The sequence below is a fragment of the Sminthopsis crassicaudata genome, chromosome 2 (genome assembly GCF_048593235.1).
Source record: "Sminthopsis crassicaudata isolate SCR6 chromosome 2, ASM4859323v1, whole genome shotgun sequence".
NCBI classification, from domain to species: Eukaryota; Metazoa; Chordata; class Mammalia; order Dasyuromorphia; family Dasyuridae; genus Sminthopsis; species Sminthopsis crassicaudata.
This window is the reverse complement of record NC_133618.1, coordinates 504,751,820-504,771,245: the sequence shown is the minus strand read 5'-3', so window position 1 is coordinate 504,771,245 and position 19,426 is coordinate 504,751,820. Positions and strand designations below refer to the sequence as shown.

Below are 19,426 nucleotides of genomic sequence, written 5' to 3'. Positions count from 1 at the left end.
GCTAGTATAGGACATGATGTTTGATCTATGCCCTGAAGGATAAGCATTCGAGTAAAGGGAATGTTGTCAATCAAGGCATAGATGCAGGTGAGTGTGGGTCATATTCCTAGAACATTAAGCAGACCAGCTTAAGTGGTATGTGAAGGATGGAGTTGAAGATCAGCTGAGGAAGGTAGATTGGAGCAGGCCAAGAATGCCAGGTTCTTCCCATAATGACTAAGACAGTGCTGAACACATCATAATAATGTCTTATATTCATTTAATATTTGATATATTTCAGCTCCCTTTTACACATTAGGATAAAATCAGTGAAGAATCTTAGATAGGAAGTTATTGGTAGTAGTTAGGATTGGGGGAGGAAGATAGACATTCAGGAGAGGAAAACTGGATGCTCCATCTATAGATTTCCTCCCAGGAACACGTCAGTCATAGGACTTAGTCCTGTCTGCTCCACCCAGATGCTGGCTGGAGGGAGCAGTCATTTCAGCTCCCAATGGAAAAACCAGAAATCCACTGCAGCTCAGTCTCCTAGAGTCCTGGTGTCTGTTCCAAGCTCTTGAGTCTGAGATTCAGGCCAGAATCTTCTTGGAGAAGAATCTATAGGTCCCACCTCATCTGATCTAAAAGAGTGGGAACTCTTGCCTTTAGAGTTGTCAACATGTCCACTTCTCCAAAACAGAAATTGCAGAAATACCTACCCACTTGTAAATCTTCCCCTCTCCTCCCTATTAGCTGGATTTAGGTTAGATTTTAGAAAGAACTTCTCATCACATTGTGAGATGGGCAACCTCAACTGGGGTGGGTCAAGGGCAAGATATTTAAGCATTGAAGAGCCCTTCTCCAATAAAGGGTTGTTAAAATTTGGTCCTACTTGGAGATAAGAAGACAAAAGTGATTGTCCCACTCCCTACACACACACACACACACACACACACACACACACACACACACACACACACACACACCACTCCATACCAGATACATACCAGATAGAATCAATAATGCTACTTTTTGATCTTACCTGCATATCATGATTATTTGGAAGGGGGAAGAAGTGGGATACTCCATTCCCATCAATTACCTATATCTCTGGCTTCTCCTTCACTATGTTTAGGGAAAGCGAATGGGGGAAATCCTTTATTCAGGGGCCCTTTCAATCCAAGCAAGTCTGGGAGAATACTCATAGCTCCATCACTCTTCTAAACAAAGACCACCCACAAAACGATTCCAGGGGGCCAGAACCAAGGCTCAGAACATTTGGTTCAAATTAATTACATCTGGACTTTTTGAGAAATAAAAGAAATACCAAAAAAATAGAAGAAAAGGAAAAGAAGGAAGGAAAGAAGGAAGGAAGGAAGGAAGGAAGGAAGGAAGGAAGGAAGGAAGGAAGGAAGGAAGGAAGGAAGGAAGGAAGGAAGGAAGGAAGGAAGGAAGGAAAAGCCTGAGAAAGGACAAATTTCTTCATAATAACAGAAAGGAGAGGGATAAACATTCTGATAAGCACCCCTCTGAAAATGAGCAGTTCTGCTAAAAAAAAAAAAAAAAAAAAAAAAAAAAAAAAAAATTTAGCTCTCCTGGGTTCCTGCTCTGGACCACAGAATAGTTTAATCAACTTAGCATCCACTGCCCCTTAGCTTTGGGTATTCCCAAATTGGGCAGCATATCCAGGGTAGGGAACAGCAGCAGAAACCAGGGGACTCCAAATGTTCTGATAACAACTTTTCAAAGTTCTAGTCTGGAATTTTCCGCAAAGTGTTCTCCTTCTTCCTTTGGCCTAAATCATAAAGCTATAGGGGAAAAAATGAGGAAGAGTCTTGGAGAAGAGAAGTCCAGAGTGTGAGCAAAGAAATAGAGAGAAAAAGGAGATTTGGATTTAGAGGTTGGGACTTCATAACCTTGCTGGAGTAAGATAATTAGCTAGCCCTTGGGCTACTATTCAGGGACATCTTTATCAGAACCCCAAAAGGGGTCACACTATATGATGTCTGAGTGAGAAGGGAACCAGAGGAGAAAGTCTTTCAAAGACTAGAGGAGTAAAAGAAGATAATAAGCAAGCATTTATTAAGTACCTTCTATTTATCAAGCACTATGCTAGGCAATAGAGATACAAAGGCAAAAATCAATAGTTTCTCTCTTCAAATAGGACAAATATATGTCACAAATTTTAAGCCTGCTACACCTTACATATATTATTGTTGTTGTTGAGTCACTTTAAATTGTGTCTGAATCTTCATGACCCCATTTGGGGTTTTCTTGGCAAAGATATTGGAGTGCTTTACCACTTCCTTCTCCAATTCATTTTACAGATGAGGAAACTGAGGCAAACAGGGTTAAGTGAATTGCCTAGGATTACACAGCTAGTAGATGTCTAAGATAGAATTTGAACTCAATTTTTCCTGACTTTAGGTTCTGCTTTCTAACCACTGGGCCCCCTAGCTAATCCCTACTTTTTGCATAAGACTCCTAATTGGATACTAGGGAGAAACAGTGTTAAGTCTAAGCAAGTCAAATCAACAAACATCTATTAAGAGTCTGTGCTGCACATATATTGTATCTAGGTTATATTGTAACACATGTAAAATGTATGGGATTGCCTGTCATGGGGGGAGGGAGTGGAGGGAGGGGGGATAATTTGGAAAAATGAATACAAGGGATAATATTATTTTTAAAAAATACTCATGCATATATACTGTGGAAAAAAAATTCTAAATTAAAAAAAAAAAAGAGTCTGTGCTGCTCCAGCCCTGAAGTCAGGAGGAACTGAAGACAGTTAACTAGCTGTGTGGCACTGAGCAAGTCACTTAACCCCAATTGCCTTAACAAAAAAAGCATACAAAAAAAGAGTCTATGCTATTTCAGAGGACTGGGAATATAAACAAAGGAAAGAAGAAGAAGAAGAAGAAGAAGAAGAAGAAGAAGAAGAAGAAGAAGAAGAAGAAGAAGAAGAAGAAGAAGAAGAAGAAGAAGAAAAGAAGAAGAAGAAGAAGAAGAAGAAGAAGAAGAAGAAGAAGAAGAAGAAGAAGAAGAAGAAGAAGAAAGAAAGAAAGAAAGAAAGAAAGAAAAAGAAGAAGAAGAAGAAGAAGAAGAAAGAAAGAAGAAAGAAGAAGTATTGTAAATGTATTAGAACATTTCTTTATCAATGTTTGTTAAATTTATGTTAATTTTTTTCAAAGACAAGGAGCTCATTTTACATCTCTGAAACTCATTGAATAAAGCATAAGATCAGAGCTCTAGACCGGGCACAGACTTCAGAAACTATTTAATCTAACCCCATCGTTTTATAAATGAGGAAGCTGAGTTCTAGTTAGTCAAATTAGATGAGTCTTCTCCAACATTCTCAGGTATTAGAGAAGAGAGCTAGAAGAACTAAAAAGAAGTCACAGAGAGGCAGATTCTATATAAGGGAAACTTTTTAACAAAGATATCCAAAAATGGAAGGGGCTGCCTCCATATAGGTCATATATGCCTCCTGTCATATGAGGAAGAAGCTGACCAATCACCATGGTGATTTCTGTTTAGGTAGAGGTTGGATTAGATTGTCTCTCAGTACCTTAGAGGCAACATGGTATAGTTGAGCACTATTAGATCAGAGCTCTGGGTTCAAATCCTGCCTCAGACACTTAATCGCTCAGTAATTGAGTAAGTGGTGTAATTTTTCTGGGCTTTATTCTCATGTGAAAATAGGGGTTTAAACTAAATGATCTCTAAGGTCCTTTCCAGCCCCCAATCTATGAGCACTTAGGTAGCTGGGTGGCCAGTGAATAGAGTGCCAAGATAAGAGTCGTAAAGAACTGAGTTCAAAATCAGCTTCAGACATTCACTAAGTGTGATGTTGGACAAGCCATTTTATCTATGTCTGCTTCCATTTCTTCAATTACAAAAATGAGGATAATTATAGCACCTACGTCCCAGGGTTGTTGGAAAAATCAAAAAAGATAATAACCATGAATATTCATAATATCTAGTGCCTGGCACATGGTAAGTGTAATATAAAAGTTGATAGGCAACTATGAGGTATAGTACATAGAGAGCTGAGTCTGAAACTTGGAAAACCTCAGATAAATCCAGCTTAATTAAATATAGTACTTACTAGCTAAGTGACCCAGATTAATTCATTTAATTAATTCGACTCAATTTTCTCATCTATAAAGTAGGGATGACAATACTGCTTATCTCCCAGGGTTGTTTCAAAGATCAAATGAGAAAGTTGCTATTTGTAAAGTACTTTCACAGTGCCCAGCACATGCACAGTACCTGGCACATAGTACATGCTATAGAAATGTTAGCTATTAGCTATGATACTTCCAAATCTGGGATAACAAATAGAGGCCTGGAGCTATGAAAATGTCCCCTTATAGATGGCTTTATTCCTTTCTTAGCCAAGCTAATTCAAGTTTCATCCTGTTTTTAAGCAGACAAGATCATACTTTTCTATTCAACATGCATTTGGAAAAGTGAAATAGACTGGCATTGACATGAAGCTTTAAGGTTTGCAAAGCACTCCCCATCCATTTTCTCATGGGAGTCTTACACCTACCTCTGAGGTGCACACAATATATCCCTGTTTGGCAGATGAGAAAATTGAGGTTCATGAGGAGAATTAAGCATCTTGTTCACAGAGGCATAATTCAAACCCAGATTTCCCTGACCCCAAGTCATGTTTATCTGCTAAATCAGCAGTCAGGGTAGCTGAGTTCTAAACCCTGTCTAGTCTGATCCCTTCACCTGGGTGTGTTTGTTCTTGCCCTCCTCTGCACCTTCAGAGCATTTTAAGTTCTACACCCTTCAAATTATCCTCAGACTTTTGGGACGTCCTATATCTGGTGTCCTTGTGGAATTTCCTGCATTCTGTCTGTTTCACAAAACTCTAGTGCATGAGTGTACTCCCTCAGCCTTTCACAGACCCAGGAAGCTCTCACTAACCAGGATTGTAGACCATTCCCTCTGGAAGAGACCTTAGGGATCCCTAATCCAGCCCCTCATTTTACAAATGAAGTACAGAATCTGAGGCTTAGAGGAGGAGATTTTAACTAAGATCACTCTCCTTGTTAGGAGCAAAGCAAGAACTAATAATGATTTTGTCTCAGAGTTTTCTCCAGCCCCAGTGTCCCGTCCACAAATATGTCAGGTTGTTGTTGTTTCTCCATGTCTCTCTGTCTGTCTTTGTCTCCCTCTGTCTCTGTCTCCCTCTGTCCCTCTGTCTTCTCCTCCTCCCTTCCAGCTTGGAAACGTATGTGTATGTGTGTGTGTGTGTGTGTGTGTGTGTGTGTGTGTTTATTATATGGTGTATGTCTATGTTCAAATCCATTCCCCTTTCCCTGGACAGTTTCCATGTGTTTGGAATTAGTGCTACAATTTCAAGGGAAGGCGGCAGATGGGTCCCCCTCCCTTCTTGACCCCCTCCCCCTCAAGAACTTTTGAAGGTTTAATCTCTGAAGAATGCAGAATGTCTGTCTGAGGCCCTGGGCCAACATCAACTCCGTGACACAGGAGGCCAATATAAACGCTCATGTTTTGTGTCACCAAGATTTCATTAGATGTTTTTTTAATGTAATTGCCTAAGTAGAACTACTGTGATGAGTACTCTGGAGCCAACGAATTAGCTGCAGAGTGAAATCTCTCTTCTGAGAAGGCTCTGGCTCCTTAGCTGTGATAAGGAGCTGGGATTAACTTTCTCTGGCCTGGAAGGGAGTACTGAGCCGCCTTCCTTAAAGGGAACAGCAATCTGGGCTCTGGGCTCTGATTTCATGGAAAGTCTGGAAATTCCTAGGGGGAGAAAGGAAGCATGAGTTCCTGAGAGCCAAATTCAAATTCTGGTCCTCAAACCCCAACAATAGCACCTCCAGGCTTGTCTTGGACCTCAATCTAGCCACATGTGTGTTCTCCTCTCTGTCCTTGATTTTCCTCTTTAATGTGAAAAAATTAGAGTCAGTGACCTCCTAAAGTAGCTTCTAGTTCCAATAGTCTGTTAGCTGGGTCTTAAAAGGGAGTGTTTTATAGGAAGATTCCTATTTGGAGATTAGGTTCCTACCCTCTCTGAACAATCCCCCAGGTATCTCAGAGAACTTCTGATTCTCCCAAGAATCCCATGAGGTGGGAAGGACAGGAAGGATATACCGCACTCTACAGCTGGGAAAACCAAGGTCTGAAGAAGAAAAAAATCATGGCCAAAGTCACCCAGTGAATTTATCACAAAGCTGGAACTAAAAATCATACCCTCAGGAGAGAAGCAGAGACCTGAGCTTCAGAACACTGAGGAGTCTGTTGTATATAAATTGCTAAACTAGACCAGAGATAAACATTGGATACACACCCTTCCATTCTCCTCTGTGGTCTCCCTCCAACTTTGGGGGTCCAGGCTGACACTGATTTAAGCTTACATTCTGATCCTTCTGTTGGGGATCTCATGAACCTTTTCCCAAGTTCCAACCACAATGTTGAAAGGATTTCCAGCCTGAAGATAATCCAAGGGCAAAGGTCCTAGCCATGTGCTGGACCGGGCTCTTGAAATTGAATTCTCCAGGTGCTCTGAACACTGCTATCACCTGATGACTGGCCATTTCTGTCCTCCACCCCTTGGCACAATAACACAAAAGGAGGTAAGGGACTACTAAATTTTGCAAATGAGTTCTCATTCCTAACATCTGTCCAAAGGGATCTTAATTCTCTGGATTCATAGCACCTGATGCTATAGTAGCTCCCTTGGCCAAAGAATAAGAATCCAGTCTCTTGCCAATATCCAACACAGATTACTAACCCATCCCTTTCAACCCCATTCCTTTGCCTTTATCTTAATATTAAGATGCTCTGCCAGTAACATGATAGAAAAGGAAAATACCAAATGCTGGAGAGGATATGGAAAAATAAGGATATTAATGTTTTGTTGGTGAAGTTGTGAACTGTTCCAACCATTCTGGGAAACAGTTTAGAATTACATCCAAGGGGCTATAAAACTATGCATACTCTTTGACTCAGCAGTACCACTACAGTATCCCAAAAGAGATCTGTATCTCAAAGAGATCAAAGAATAGGAAAAGGGGAACTATTTGTACAAAATTATTTAAAGAAGCTCTTTTTGTGGTGGCAAAGAACTGGAACTCAAAGGGATGTCCATCAATTGAGGAATGGCTGAATTGCAATGGGGAATTAAAGTAAATTACAAACAAGGAAAACTATGAAGACTTATATGAACTGATATAGAGTGAAGTGAGCAGAACCAAGAGAACATCGTACATAATAACAGCAGTACTGCAATGATGATAAACTTTAAAAGACTTAACCACTTTGATCAAGACAATGATCTAAGACAATTCCAAAGGACACATGATGAAAAATGTTATCTGCCTTCTGAGAGAATGGATATTCTGAACACAGATTAAAGCATACTTTTTTGCTTTATTTTTCTTAGGGGAGGGGGATTCTTTCACAACATGGCTAATGTGGAAATATATTTGGCCTGACTTCACATGTAAGGTCAACATCAAATGGCTTGCCCTCTCAAGGTGCAGGAAGAAGGGGGAGTATTTGGAAATCAACATTTTAAAAAATTAATGTTAAAAAAAATTTACTTGTATGGGAGGCAGCTGGATAGTGGATAGAACACTAGCCCTGAATTCAGGAGAACCCGAGTTCAAATCTGGTCTCAGACACTTAACACTTCCTAACTGTGTGACCCTGGGCAAATCACTTAACCCAAGCCTCAGGGAGGGGGGGAAATTTACTTGTAATTGGGAAACATTTAACAAAATAAAATTTTTAAATCTATTCTAATAAATAAATAAATGGATAAATAAATATGAAAAAGAGCCTCTGCCAGGACATATAAAAACAGGACTCTTTAAAGAAGACTGGGAACCTTCTAGCCTGAAACCCTCTATTCTACAGATAATGGGAATGCTACTGCCACATGAAATTTCAGGATACCTCTTGAGTCAAGGAATAGTTTGCTCTCCCTATAGCCAGAAAGGCTCAGCTTTCCTGAAGATTCATTTTGTTAGGAACCACATCTGCCTACATCCTGTTTTGGAGGTAAGAATCTGGCCTGGAAATTAGGGAGAGCTGCATTCTTGTCTTAACTCTGTCTCTGATTTAGTTTTGTGTCTTAGGAAGTCTCTTCTCTACTCTATAGGGACCAATTTCCCCATCCATTAAATTCAGGTAACAATCTCAGTTCTATCCAGCCTTACATCATAAGTTGTTATGAAGGTCAGTTAAAAGGACAGACAGGAAAGTATTTTGTAAACTGGCAAATTTTTGCGCAAATCTAAGGGACTGTTGTGCAAAATAAGGTAACTGGATAAGGTAGCCATGTAAGTTCTTTTTAGTTCTGACATTTGGAGATTCTGAAGCATGAAACAGTGAGTTGGGAAGTGGGGATCTTGGCAACTGCCTCTGGGAGGGTTTAGTTCCAGCTACCTAGAGCTTGCTCTTATTAGTAGGCCAGGCAATATTCTGGAAAACAAAGTAAGGGAGGGTAATCAAAGACCTGCCAAGAGCCACTGTAGGAGGAAAAGAAGTGGATGGATAGTTAGTTCTACTCCAGCCACATCCTCAGTCTTGGGGGTGGTGCTGAGAGTATGATACAGTTAGCATTATTTTTTATTTGGAAAATCCCCATTGATTTGGAACTGAGGGTATGGGTGAAGAACAAAAAAGCACAGACAATACTCAGGTTCTTCTTGTGCCTCTTATTTGCAGGTCATCTTATCAACTGGATCATCAGCTCCTGGAGGGCAGTACCTATGCTGTCTCCTCCTGGCACACAGGAACCAGAAGGGACTTTAGAGCTATCTAGTCCAATCACTTCATTTTACAAATAAGGGAACTAAAGGCTAGTAATGGTAAGTGACTAACCCATGTAAGTATCAAGTAGCAAATCCAGGATTTGAACTCTAGGCTTATCTCACCAAGTTCATCACTCTTTCCATTGCACCATGATACCTCCCTATCATGCATCTGACCACACAGAGGTTACTCAGAAAAGATTTCTCGATTAGTTTGGTTTTGAGGAGCTGGGAATAGTGATGGAACTATAGGATTGGTAATCAGAACAAGGAAGGGGCCTTTAAGGGGGAGTTTCAGGACACTTTGGATTACCTGATTTCTATTTCAGTCCAAATGATGAAATTACAGAAAAGATAGCTAGCAAGGAGATTCTGTGTGTGTTTGGGGTTTTTTTTTTTTTGTTTGTTTGTTTGTTTTTGTTTGGTTGGGGGTTTTTGCTGAGGCAATTGGGGCTGTGACTTGCCCAGGGTCACACAGCTAGGAAGTGTCTGAGGTCAAATTTGAAATCAGGTCCTCCTGACTTCAAGGCTGGTGCTCTAACCATTGAACCACTTAACTGCCCCTAGGTTCTATGTCTTTAATAGAGAACATAGAAGAGTTTTCATTTGCTACTCCCTTTAGAAAGTGTAAAGAAGTTCTTCTTTGATAAAAGTAGAAGGGCAATTAGGCAGTAGAGAAGAGAGCCATTTATAAAGAAAGAACCCAGTTCAAGAAGGAGGCTTTCATCTTGGGACTTCTACCAGATAATTTTTCACTGCTACCACTTGACCCTTGCCATTAGCTATCTTACAAAGGATATATTTTTCCAAGAAGAGATACCGATACCACATATGACAGGGGAAAAGCCCAAATAATCAGAGGAAGTAGTGAAGGCACCTACAAGGAATAGGGTTTGTGGTATTAGAGAAGAGAGTCAATTATGGACTTAAAAGAGAATTAACACTACAGTTGGAAATCAACCTTTGAAGAGAAGCAGAATCAGGAAACCTAGCTGAGCAACTTGTCCAGCAAAGACACTGATCAAAGGGGGCAACAATTTGAAGACATCATGAGAAAAAACACTAGGGACCCATAGTACCAGAGGTGTGAGTCGCTCTGCCCATTTATATTCATTAGGTATGTCCCTCCCTATCAAGCTGCTCTATGTTTATGGCCACTCTTCGCACCTGTACTGTGAGTATGTCTGTGGAAGACTGTATCCCAAGTTTATGGGAGGGAATGTTCTACAGCTACTTTTCTTATTCTGCCATTTTAGTGGATACCTTTTCATAGAGCTAATTGTGTATAATGAGTATTAAAGGTAAGTATTTGTAAGAGTTTGTGAGTTTAGGAGTTTTAGGAGTGTAGGAAATACAATGTACCTTGGGCTGTGGTACCCATTGTTCCCACGGGTAACTTCCAGTACCCATTAGGAGACCCAAATAACATGAGTTGAGGTATAACTCCAGATGGGGTATTATAGGGGTATGTTCCTTAGACACAAGATCCTTTGGGGAGAGGATCCACAATTATCCCACAATACTGAGGTAATAGGACAAAGAAGTATCTCAGGTCACAAATTCCACATGCTTTCAGGAAATTCAATCAGGCAGGCTCATTTCCCACTACCCATGATTAAGGTTCATAGACTAATCATGCTCAACCCTAACCTAGTTCAGACTTTAGTGACTGTGTGACCTTTGCTTCCCTTCTCTGGACTTCAGTTTCCCCATCAGTTAGATGGTATGGTTGGATTAGACAATCCCTATGGTCCTTTATGTCTCTCACATTTAATTAGTTTACAATTTTAAGATGATATTACTAGAAATTAAAAACAAAAATTAAGTTGCCTGATATTTCCTCTAATGTTCTAGAACCTCCTGGTCTGAGCCCCCCTGCTCTCCTTCTCAGGCCCCCCCAATTCCTGCCCCACATCCTCACCCCCACACCCTCTGCATCCCGGTGGAACATTTTTGACATCGTCCAAACCATCAGCAAAACAAGATGTCAACTCTGTAATTGCCTCTGGCAGAGATTTTGTTGGGCTGGAATCATGGGCCAAGAATAACAAGGGGGAAGGTTCGACAGACGGCAGCCCATCTCTCCCGCCTCAGAGGCCTCTCACTCTGAGGCCTGGCTGAGACAGGCTGGGCTGCCTGGACCGAGCACTGGGGGGCTCTGTTTGTGCTCTGTCTGAACAGGGAGAACTTTATCAACCCTTGGGCCAGAGAGGGGAGTGGAGGAGAGAAAGGGAGCAAGCAAAAGAAGTCCCGTCTTCCACTTTCGTCAAAGAATTATCAAGCCATCCAAAAAAATTTAATGTCATATTTTAGCAAGAAAAACAGCTGTTGTGGTACTCTGAGGTGCAGAAATATTTGGCTGCTGCCACTTGTGGGTATTGGATGAGGCAAAAGTAGTGTGAAAAGGCAGAAATTCTAGACTGGCATAGCATTCCTTTATTCCAGATAATAGTTACTTAAAGTCTCATTATCTTTCTAATTCTCTGGTTTTTTCTGTCTCTATCTCCTCTCCATCTCTTTCTTTTTCTGTTCCTATGTGACTCTCTCCATCTTTTCCTTCTTTTTGTATGTTTCTCTCACCCTTTTTCCTTTTTCTCTCTGTCTCTCTGTCTCTGTCTCTGTTTCTCTCTATCTCTGTCTCTTTGTCTCTCACTTTTTCTTTGTCTCTTCTCTTTTTCTCTCTGCCTGTCTCTCCTCTTCTCTCTTGCTCTTTTTTCTCTCCTCTCTTTGCCTCTTTTCTTTTTCTCTCTCTGTCTATCTCTCTGTGTGTCTGTCTTTCTGTCTCTATCTCTGTGTGTATCTCTCTGTCTCTCTGTCTCTGTGTGTGTGTCTCTCTCTGTCTCTGGCTGTCTGTCTGTCTCTCTCTGTCTCTCATTTTCTTTCTTTCATTCTCTCCTTATGTCTCTTTCTGCTGATTGATCAAGTTGGGCTTATTGGAGCCCGCCATGGCCTAAAGAAAAATTTAGGAAGGGGTAAATTATAACAAAAGGATTATAAACTATGAGATTCTCAAGCACTTTTCAATAGATCTACAAATGAAGAAACATCCTTATAACTCCCAGTGAGCACTTGGGGGGGAGGGGCAGGTATCACTAACATTCCCTTTTCTCTCCTTTAAGGACCATAAGATATATGAAAATTTGGGAAAATATTTCTCTTCTCTGGATTTCATTTTTCTGAGCATTCTTGCCTAAAGTCCTAAACTGCCAGGATGTTCCATTCTTCTGTGATAGCATTTAGGATAAAGGTTAATAAAATAGACTGGAGCCAAGTGAGATTCTCCCTCAAAAACTTGACTCCACCAATATTCTTTGACATCAATTCAACCATCCCTCTAATAATTCCACATTTAGGGGTAGCTAGGTGGTGCAGTGGATAGAGCACCAGCCTTGAATTCAGGAGGACCGGAGTTCAAATGTGGTCTCAGACACTTAACACTTCTAAGCTGTGTGACCCTGAGCAAGTCACTTAACCCCAGCCTTAAAAAATAATAATTATAATAATAATTATTCCATATTTAGGGTAAGATTTACTCCATCCTTCCCCTATCTTCAACCTCTTAAGAATATTCATCTCTCAAAAAAGATCTATACCAGTTTGCTGATCTTATAAAAGGCAACATGATATACTAGAAAGGACACTGTACTTATCTCTTACTGCCTATGTTACTGTGGCCAGATAAGTTGCTCATTCCTTCAAGGCTCTGATTTTGTCAATATACTTATTCTTACCAGTGCAGATTGAAATATTTCTGGGACTCTTGGTAGACATCTCTCATGAATGGGAAATAATTGTGTCTTAGTAGCCAAACCTCTGGTTATAAGCATCTCTGAACTTAGAACTTAGCCAGATAGGAGTAATGGGCTTGAAGTCAGGAAGACATCTTCCTGAGTTCAAATCTGGTCTCAGATACTTACTATCTGTGTGACCCTGAGCTTGGTTAAGTCACTTAGCCATATTTGTTTCCCCATCTGCAGAATTAGATAGAGATGAAAATGGCAAACCATTCTATTATTTTTGCCAAGAAAACCTCAAATAGGGTCACAGAGAGTCAGACACAACTGAAATGAATGAACAATAACAACAAGTAAGACCATTTAGTTCTTGGACAAAAAGACCTGTCAACAATGCCCAATTAATAATAATAATAATTCACATTTTTTAGTATTTTAAAATTAATGAAACACTGTCCTCCCAAAACTCTGTCTGATTTCAGATAGATTGCCCATAGAACCAACCAGTTAAGACTGGTTTATGCTGGCTTAGGAGAAAAAAGGAATTGATGAAACTTAACCAAACAACTAGTAATTCAATTTAATTCAATTCAACAAACCAGCAGCTACTGGTACAAGGCACCATGCCAGTTCCTTGAAATATAAAGACACAGAATAGAGCACTGACCTGGGAGCAAGAGGACCTGAATTCAAATTCAGCCTCAGACACTTAACACTTACTGTTTGACCCCAACACTTAATACTTAACCCTAAAATGATGAACCCCAAGAAAAGAAAGAAATACAAAGACACAAATGAAACATTCCTGCCCTCAAGGGCCTTATGGTCTAGATGGCTAGGTGGGTTAGTAGATGAAGCATTAGAAAATCTGGAGTCAGAAGGTTCTGAGTTCAAATCAGATCTTAGACCCTTATTAGCCGTGCAGTGTTGGGATTGTAAAGTAGGATAATAATAGCACTTACCTTCCAGGATCAAAAGAGATATTTGTAAAGAATAAAGTACAATATCTGGCACATAGTAGGCACTATATTAAGGCTAGCTATAATCATCATCATCATCATTATTTCACTTGGAATATATTCCATTTTTACAAGTAAGAAAACAATTTTGCCCTTGAGGAGCAAAGAAAATAAGTTTACTCCTTTTTTATTGAGTACCCCTCAGATATCTGAAAAGCAGCTATCATGTATTCCCTACCACCTAAAAATATTTTGTTCTTTCCAGTCCAATATTCCCAGTTCTTTAAATACTTTTTCTTTGTATAAAAGGATATGCACTTTTTTACCATTTGGGTTTCTATTCTCTAAACATATCCTATATTGTCAATGTTCTTTTTAAAATGTTGTTTCTAAAACTGATCAATATTCCAATATTCCAAATATGAAACAACCAAGATATAATCTGGTGTGACCATCACCCCCTTCATTCTGAGCACTGTATCACCATTCAAGTAATCCTCTTGTTTATTGATAAGAAAGCATTTGACGCTATCAATCAGATCCTTCTGAATATACTTCTCCTTTGATCTTTGTGATATCATTCTCTCTGTTTTACTCTTACATACCAGATAATTCCTTCCTATCTTTCTTTACCAAGAGCTCACTCTTCTCTGAGAATCCCTCAAGATTCTTTATCTCATCTTTTTCTCCCTCTACTTTCTCCTTTGGTGATCTAGTTCCCATCAGTTCAATTGTCACCTCTATACAAATGAATATTTATGCAGATATATATAGCCAGCCCTAAGTTCTCTCCTGAACTATATTTCCATAATATCAACTGTCTACTGCATATCTTCACCTAGATATCCAACTCAACATGTCCAAAACAGAACTCATTATTATATTTTCCCCAAAACCCATTGCTGTTGCAAATAACCTTATTTCTAACGAATTAGGGAAACTTAAACTTAATCTTCTCCTCCCAGGCACACAAGTTGGCAACATTAGAATCATCTTTGACTCTTTTTATCACTTACTCATCCCCATTGCCAAACAGTTGTCAGATATTATCAATTCTACCTTTCTGACATCAGTTATCTCTTTCTCCATTCATAGGACCATCACCCTAGTTCAGGCACTCAGCATTCTATACTTGGACTATTTCAACATCATCCTAATTAGTCTCCCTGCCTCCATGCTAATTCATCTTCCATACAACAGTCAAACCAATATTCCTCTAACAAAACTCTGATCATATCACTTCCATAGTTAGGAACTTGTTAATTCTAAGATAAAATATAAACTTCTCTGTCATTTAAAGCTTTTCACAATCTGTCTCTTGTCTACCTTTTCAGGCTGATTTCACATTGCTTCACCTCATAAACATTATGTGCTAGCCAAATAGATCTACCTGACATTCTGTATCCTACCTCTATTCCTTGACTTTAGGTATGGGATATATTCCCTCCTTACCTCAACCTCCTATAATCTAAATCCATTCAAGGCATAGTTCTGCTACAGACTTTCCTGGTCCTCACCTGCAGCAATCCCTACTTGTTAGAACTTTCCCCATTCCCTTAGATTATTTTGTTTTACTTGAATATAACATGCATTTACTAAGCCATGTATATGTTCTATTCATCTCAGTAAATAAAAGCTCCCTGAGGGCAATAGTTTTATTAGTTGTCTCCTTAGCAAGAGTCTTGTATATAATGTTGTTGTTGTTTAGACATTTTTCAGTAATGTCCAACTCTTCATTTTGAGTTTTCTGGACAAAGTTACTGGAATGGTTGGCCATTTCTTTCTCCAGCTCATTTTACAGAAGAGGAAACTGAGGCCTAAAGGATTAAGTGACTTGTCCAGAATTACTCAGCTGTCTGAAGTTGGATTTGAACTCAAATTTTCCACTATATCACCTAGCTTCCATTATACATAATAGGCACTTAATGAATATTTATTGAATAAATATGTAGAAATACTAAACCTAATTAATGTAATTACACAAGATCCAGATATTTCCATTAAATGAATCCACTAATCCAAAGTAAACTTGGTAGGATCCTTAATCAAATTGAAAGGATCAAGAAAGTTGACTGTCAACTATGATTATCACTTGACTATCAAGAGAGGGCTTTAGGTCATTAGATGAAAGCAGATGATATGATTGGATGAAAAATTAGACATATATGTGTGTGTATCTATATCTATCTCAAGCATTCAAGCAGCAAGTTGAAGGAATGAATGAATGAATAGTCTAGCCTTGCAAACAACTACCTGTTCTCCAGCCCACGACCAAGCTAGTAGGAAAGAATGTCATATTCACTCATTCTCAATTCACCAGAAAAGACTCTCTGGTTCTCATATTCCAACTCCTGGGTTCATCTCCCGCCCTCAAATCCCACCCCCATCTCTGTTCAGACTCTGTGGAGTATGACCCACCAAACACCATTGCACATATTTTCCTAACCTCAGACATCTGGCGGCCCATGCACCCCGTAAAAGAGGTGGCTAGGGAGAGAGGAGAAAAGGGGGGCAGGAAAAACCCACAAAGGAACCACATGTTTATAAAATGGGTCACTGAATTATACAGAAAAATATCCACAGCTGCTTACGTTTGCCTCGGCCGCTCTAGTAAATGCTTTACGGCCCACTAGATCAACAGTAGCAATGTTGGAGTGTAGTGAATAGCCCTGTTTTAAATTTGTCCCAAAACCACACAGTGTTTTCATGTGCACATTTCAGAAACCCAAACAAACTGATTCTTAACTCTCCACACTTTTCCCTCTTCCTCTGATAATGTGTTCCTCATTAGCTCTCATCCAGATAGGGAAATTTTTAGGAGATTGTCACAAGAGTCTTAAAGCAAATCCATACTCTGGCAAAATGGGACCAGACTCCCCACCCCCCACTCCCAAATCCCTGTTCTTTAAAAATGAAATCTGGTTTCTTTTGCTCACCTGAGATTTCCTGACGAGTTTGTCTCTCTCTCTCTGTCTGGAGGAGTGGAAGTCTGTCTGGCACGGGCTGGCCATAAAAGCCAGCTTCATAGGGGAAATGAATTCGTGGAATTTGTGGACGTGGTCTTGGGTTGTGGAGAGAAAGGAAACCCAGGCTTTAGCTCACCTGCCCTGTCAGCTTGAGTGGGGAGAGGCCCAGAATTTGGCTCTGACTGCTGGGAGGCCCCAAACATCTGGGGAGGAAGCCATTAGATTCTGCCCAGAGGGAAAAGTGTCCTAAGTGGAGGGGGCCTGAGCATAGAGCCACAGATGAACCCAAGGAGCCAGGAATGAAAAAATGGGTTACTGAATTATGCAATAAAAGAATTCTGGCTCAAGGTATAGGTATAGAGAATAGAATTATCATCACTGAAATCTCAGACTGAAAGCCAAAATTAAAATCAAGTAGTCCCAGGGTTGAAATGCACATATAGGAAATTTGCCGTCCTCTTGGGGGATAGACAGACAGACAGACAGACAAAGAAGGAGAGAGAGAGAGAGAGAGAGAGAGAGAGAGAGAGAGAGAGAGAGAGAGAGAGGAGAGAGAGAGAGAGAAGAGAAAGAGAAGAAAGAAAGAAAGAAAGAAAGAAAGAAAGAAAGAAAGAAAGAAAGAAAGAAAGAAAGAAAGAAAGAAAGAAAGAAAGAAAGAAAGAAAGAAAGAAAGAAAGAAAGAAAGAAAGAAAGAAAGAAAGAAGAAGGAAGGAAGGAAGGAAGGAAGGAAGGAAGGAAGGAAGGAAGGAAGGAAAGAAAGAAAGAAAGAAAGAAAGAAAGAAAGAAAGAAAGAAAGAAAGAAAGAAAGAAAGAAAGAAAGAAAGAAAGAAAGAAAGAAAGAAAGAAAGAAAGAAAGAGAAGGAAGGAAGGAAGGAAGGAAGGAAGGAAGGAAAGAAAGAAAGAAAGAAAGAAAGAAAGAAAGAAAGAAAGAAAGAAAGAAAGAAAGAAAGAAAGAAAGAAAGAAAGAAAGAAAGAAAGAAGAAAGAAAGAAAGAAAGAAAGAAAGAAAGAAAGAAAGAAAGAAAGAAAGAAAGAAAGAAAGAAAGAAAGAAAGAAAGAGAAGGAAGGAAGAAAGAAAGAGAAGGAAGGAAGGAAAGAAGGAAGGAAAGAAAGAAGGAAAGAAGGAAGGGAGAAAAAAAAAAAACAAAGGAAGGAAGGGGAGAGGAAGGGAGGAAGGAAGAAAAGCCAAAATACATCCCAAAAATGTGTTTAGATGACAGCATAAAAGAATGGAGATAATTCCAATACTGTCCATTCCTGTTGCTGAGGAGAAAAAACTCAGCTCAAAAGCTGTTATATGAGGATGGTGGGGCATCATATTCCCATCTCTGAAACTTTGTTCATATCATTCTTTTACCCAGGGTACCCACTAATCTAAAACCTACTTATCCTTTGGGGCCTAGTTCAAGTTCAAGATCCTTGAGGAAGTCATCCCTAACTACTCCAAACCACAATGACTTCTCATTTCTCTTATAACAGAGATATATCTGTTGTATGACCTTTCTCATAATTCTGATTTCCAGGGAAGTAATCCATTGGGAAATACTTCAGGGATTTCATTTCTCCCTAGATATCTGTGTGCTCAGATACACAAAGATTATGTCATAAGACAAATTTCAGAATCCATATCAACCCCATATTGCCATTCCTCTACTTCGAGACAAACAATACCCTGGGGAAAATGAGATCCAATGAGCTTCTTCCAAATGACTTATTGGGTTCAAGCTCTATAGAGTGCATAATTAGGTAGACACCTCCCTATGACACTTTAAATTTCTAAAGAATGTATCTGTATTTTACATTTGTACATCTTATATTTAACAGTCTATCAGCTCCAACCTTATATTTTTCTCAGTCTCATGTGTTTTATCCACCTTACTTGACTACATGCTTCTTGAGGACAGACAATACTCTGTCTGTGACCCACAGTGGGGATCTCCATCTGAGAGGTCAGGGCACAAGGTCAAATTTTCTAAGCTGAGAGCTAATTCCACATCGGGCTGCTGGTATATGCACAGCCTCCTTCCTACTTGCACACAGACCCTGCTCTCCAGCTTGTCTAGTCTCTTCTTCATTACAAAGACAGACAGATGACTTGAGAAAGTAGGAAGCCCTCACCCTAATGGGTTTTCCATTTGATTCAGCATCAAGGGAGACAAAGGGCTAGTTTATCCTGGATGTTTGGTGGGGTGCCCACAGCTGATAAGGCAATGCTGCCAGTCCATCTCCTGGATATTTCTTTATTGTCCCACCCTGGATAGCTGCCAGTCGCTAGCGGCTTGTGCTGCAGATGGCAGCAGTGGGCTCAGGATGCCCCCGGCCCTTCCTTTATTTGACTGCCGTATTTCTTAGGGATTAATGATATTCACAGCCTCAGAGCCATCAGTGACTGATAGTAAGAAGAAAGGATGGTATATTGTGTCTTGTTCTGAGGAAGTGAAGCAGGAAAAGAGGTATTATTTTTTTCCCTCTATTAAAACCTCATATACTACAGCCAAAAGTCTCATAAAATAGGGATAGAAAGAGTTCCTTTGGAATGTGGAGGAGAGAGGGAAGATTATCTACAGGACAAGTGGGGGTTCTACCGTATTACTGCTTCCTCTTTCTTCCTCCTCTCCTTTCCCTTGGGTACCTACCACAAAGCATCTGACAGGACCTGTGCCATTCAAAACTGATGGTTAAGAATAGAAACCCATCTAGAAGCCACAAGGATTAGAGGAAGAGGGAAATGAAATGAGCAGGGATCTTGGAATGGAATTTCTCTAGAGAGGGAAGTATGAGACTGAAGGAAAGAAAAAGGAAGTAACAGGTTCACATTCCCTAGTATTGATCTACCTGAGGCTGGATAACTTTTCAGGGAAACTGTAGAGTAGTTGACTAACCAGTCAGATGAAATCTTTGCAGGAAAGAGAATACCATTTATCCTCTCTTGACTTTTCCTCATGAGAAAAAAGGAGAGAATTAGGCCAACAGATGATCTGGGAG

The 19,426-nt window shown here is 39.9% G+C and overlaps 1 long non-coding RNA gene across 1 annotated transcript in view; it reads right to left on the bottom strand.

Moving 5' to 3' along the window:
• LOC141557799 (uncharacterized) overlaps nucleotides 1-16,494 on the bottom strand; it is a 36,417-nt gene extending 19,923 nt beyond the window's left edge. The window contains exon 1 of the long non-coding RNA XR_012486899.1: nucleotides 16,413-16,494. This is a non-coding gene — a long non-coding RNA (uncharacterized LOC141557799). The remainder of the gene's footprint in view (nucleotides 1-16,412) is intronic.
• Nucleotides 16,495-19,426: the final 2,932 nt, after the last annotated feature.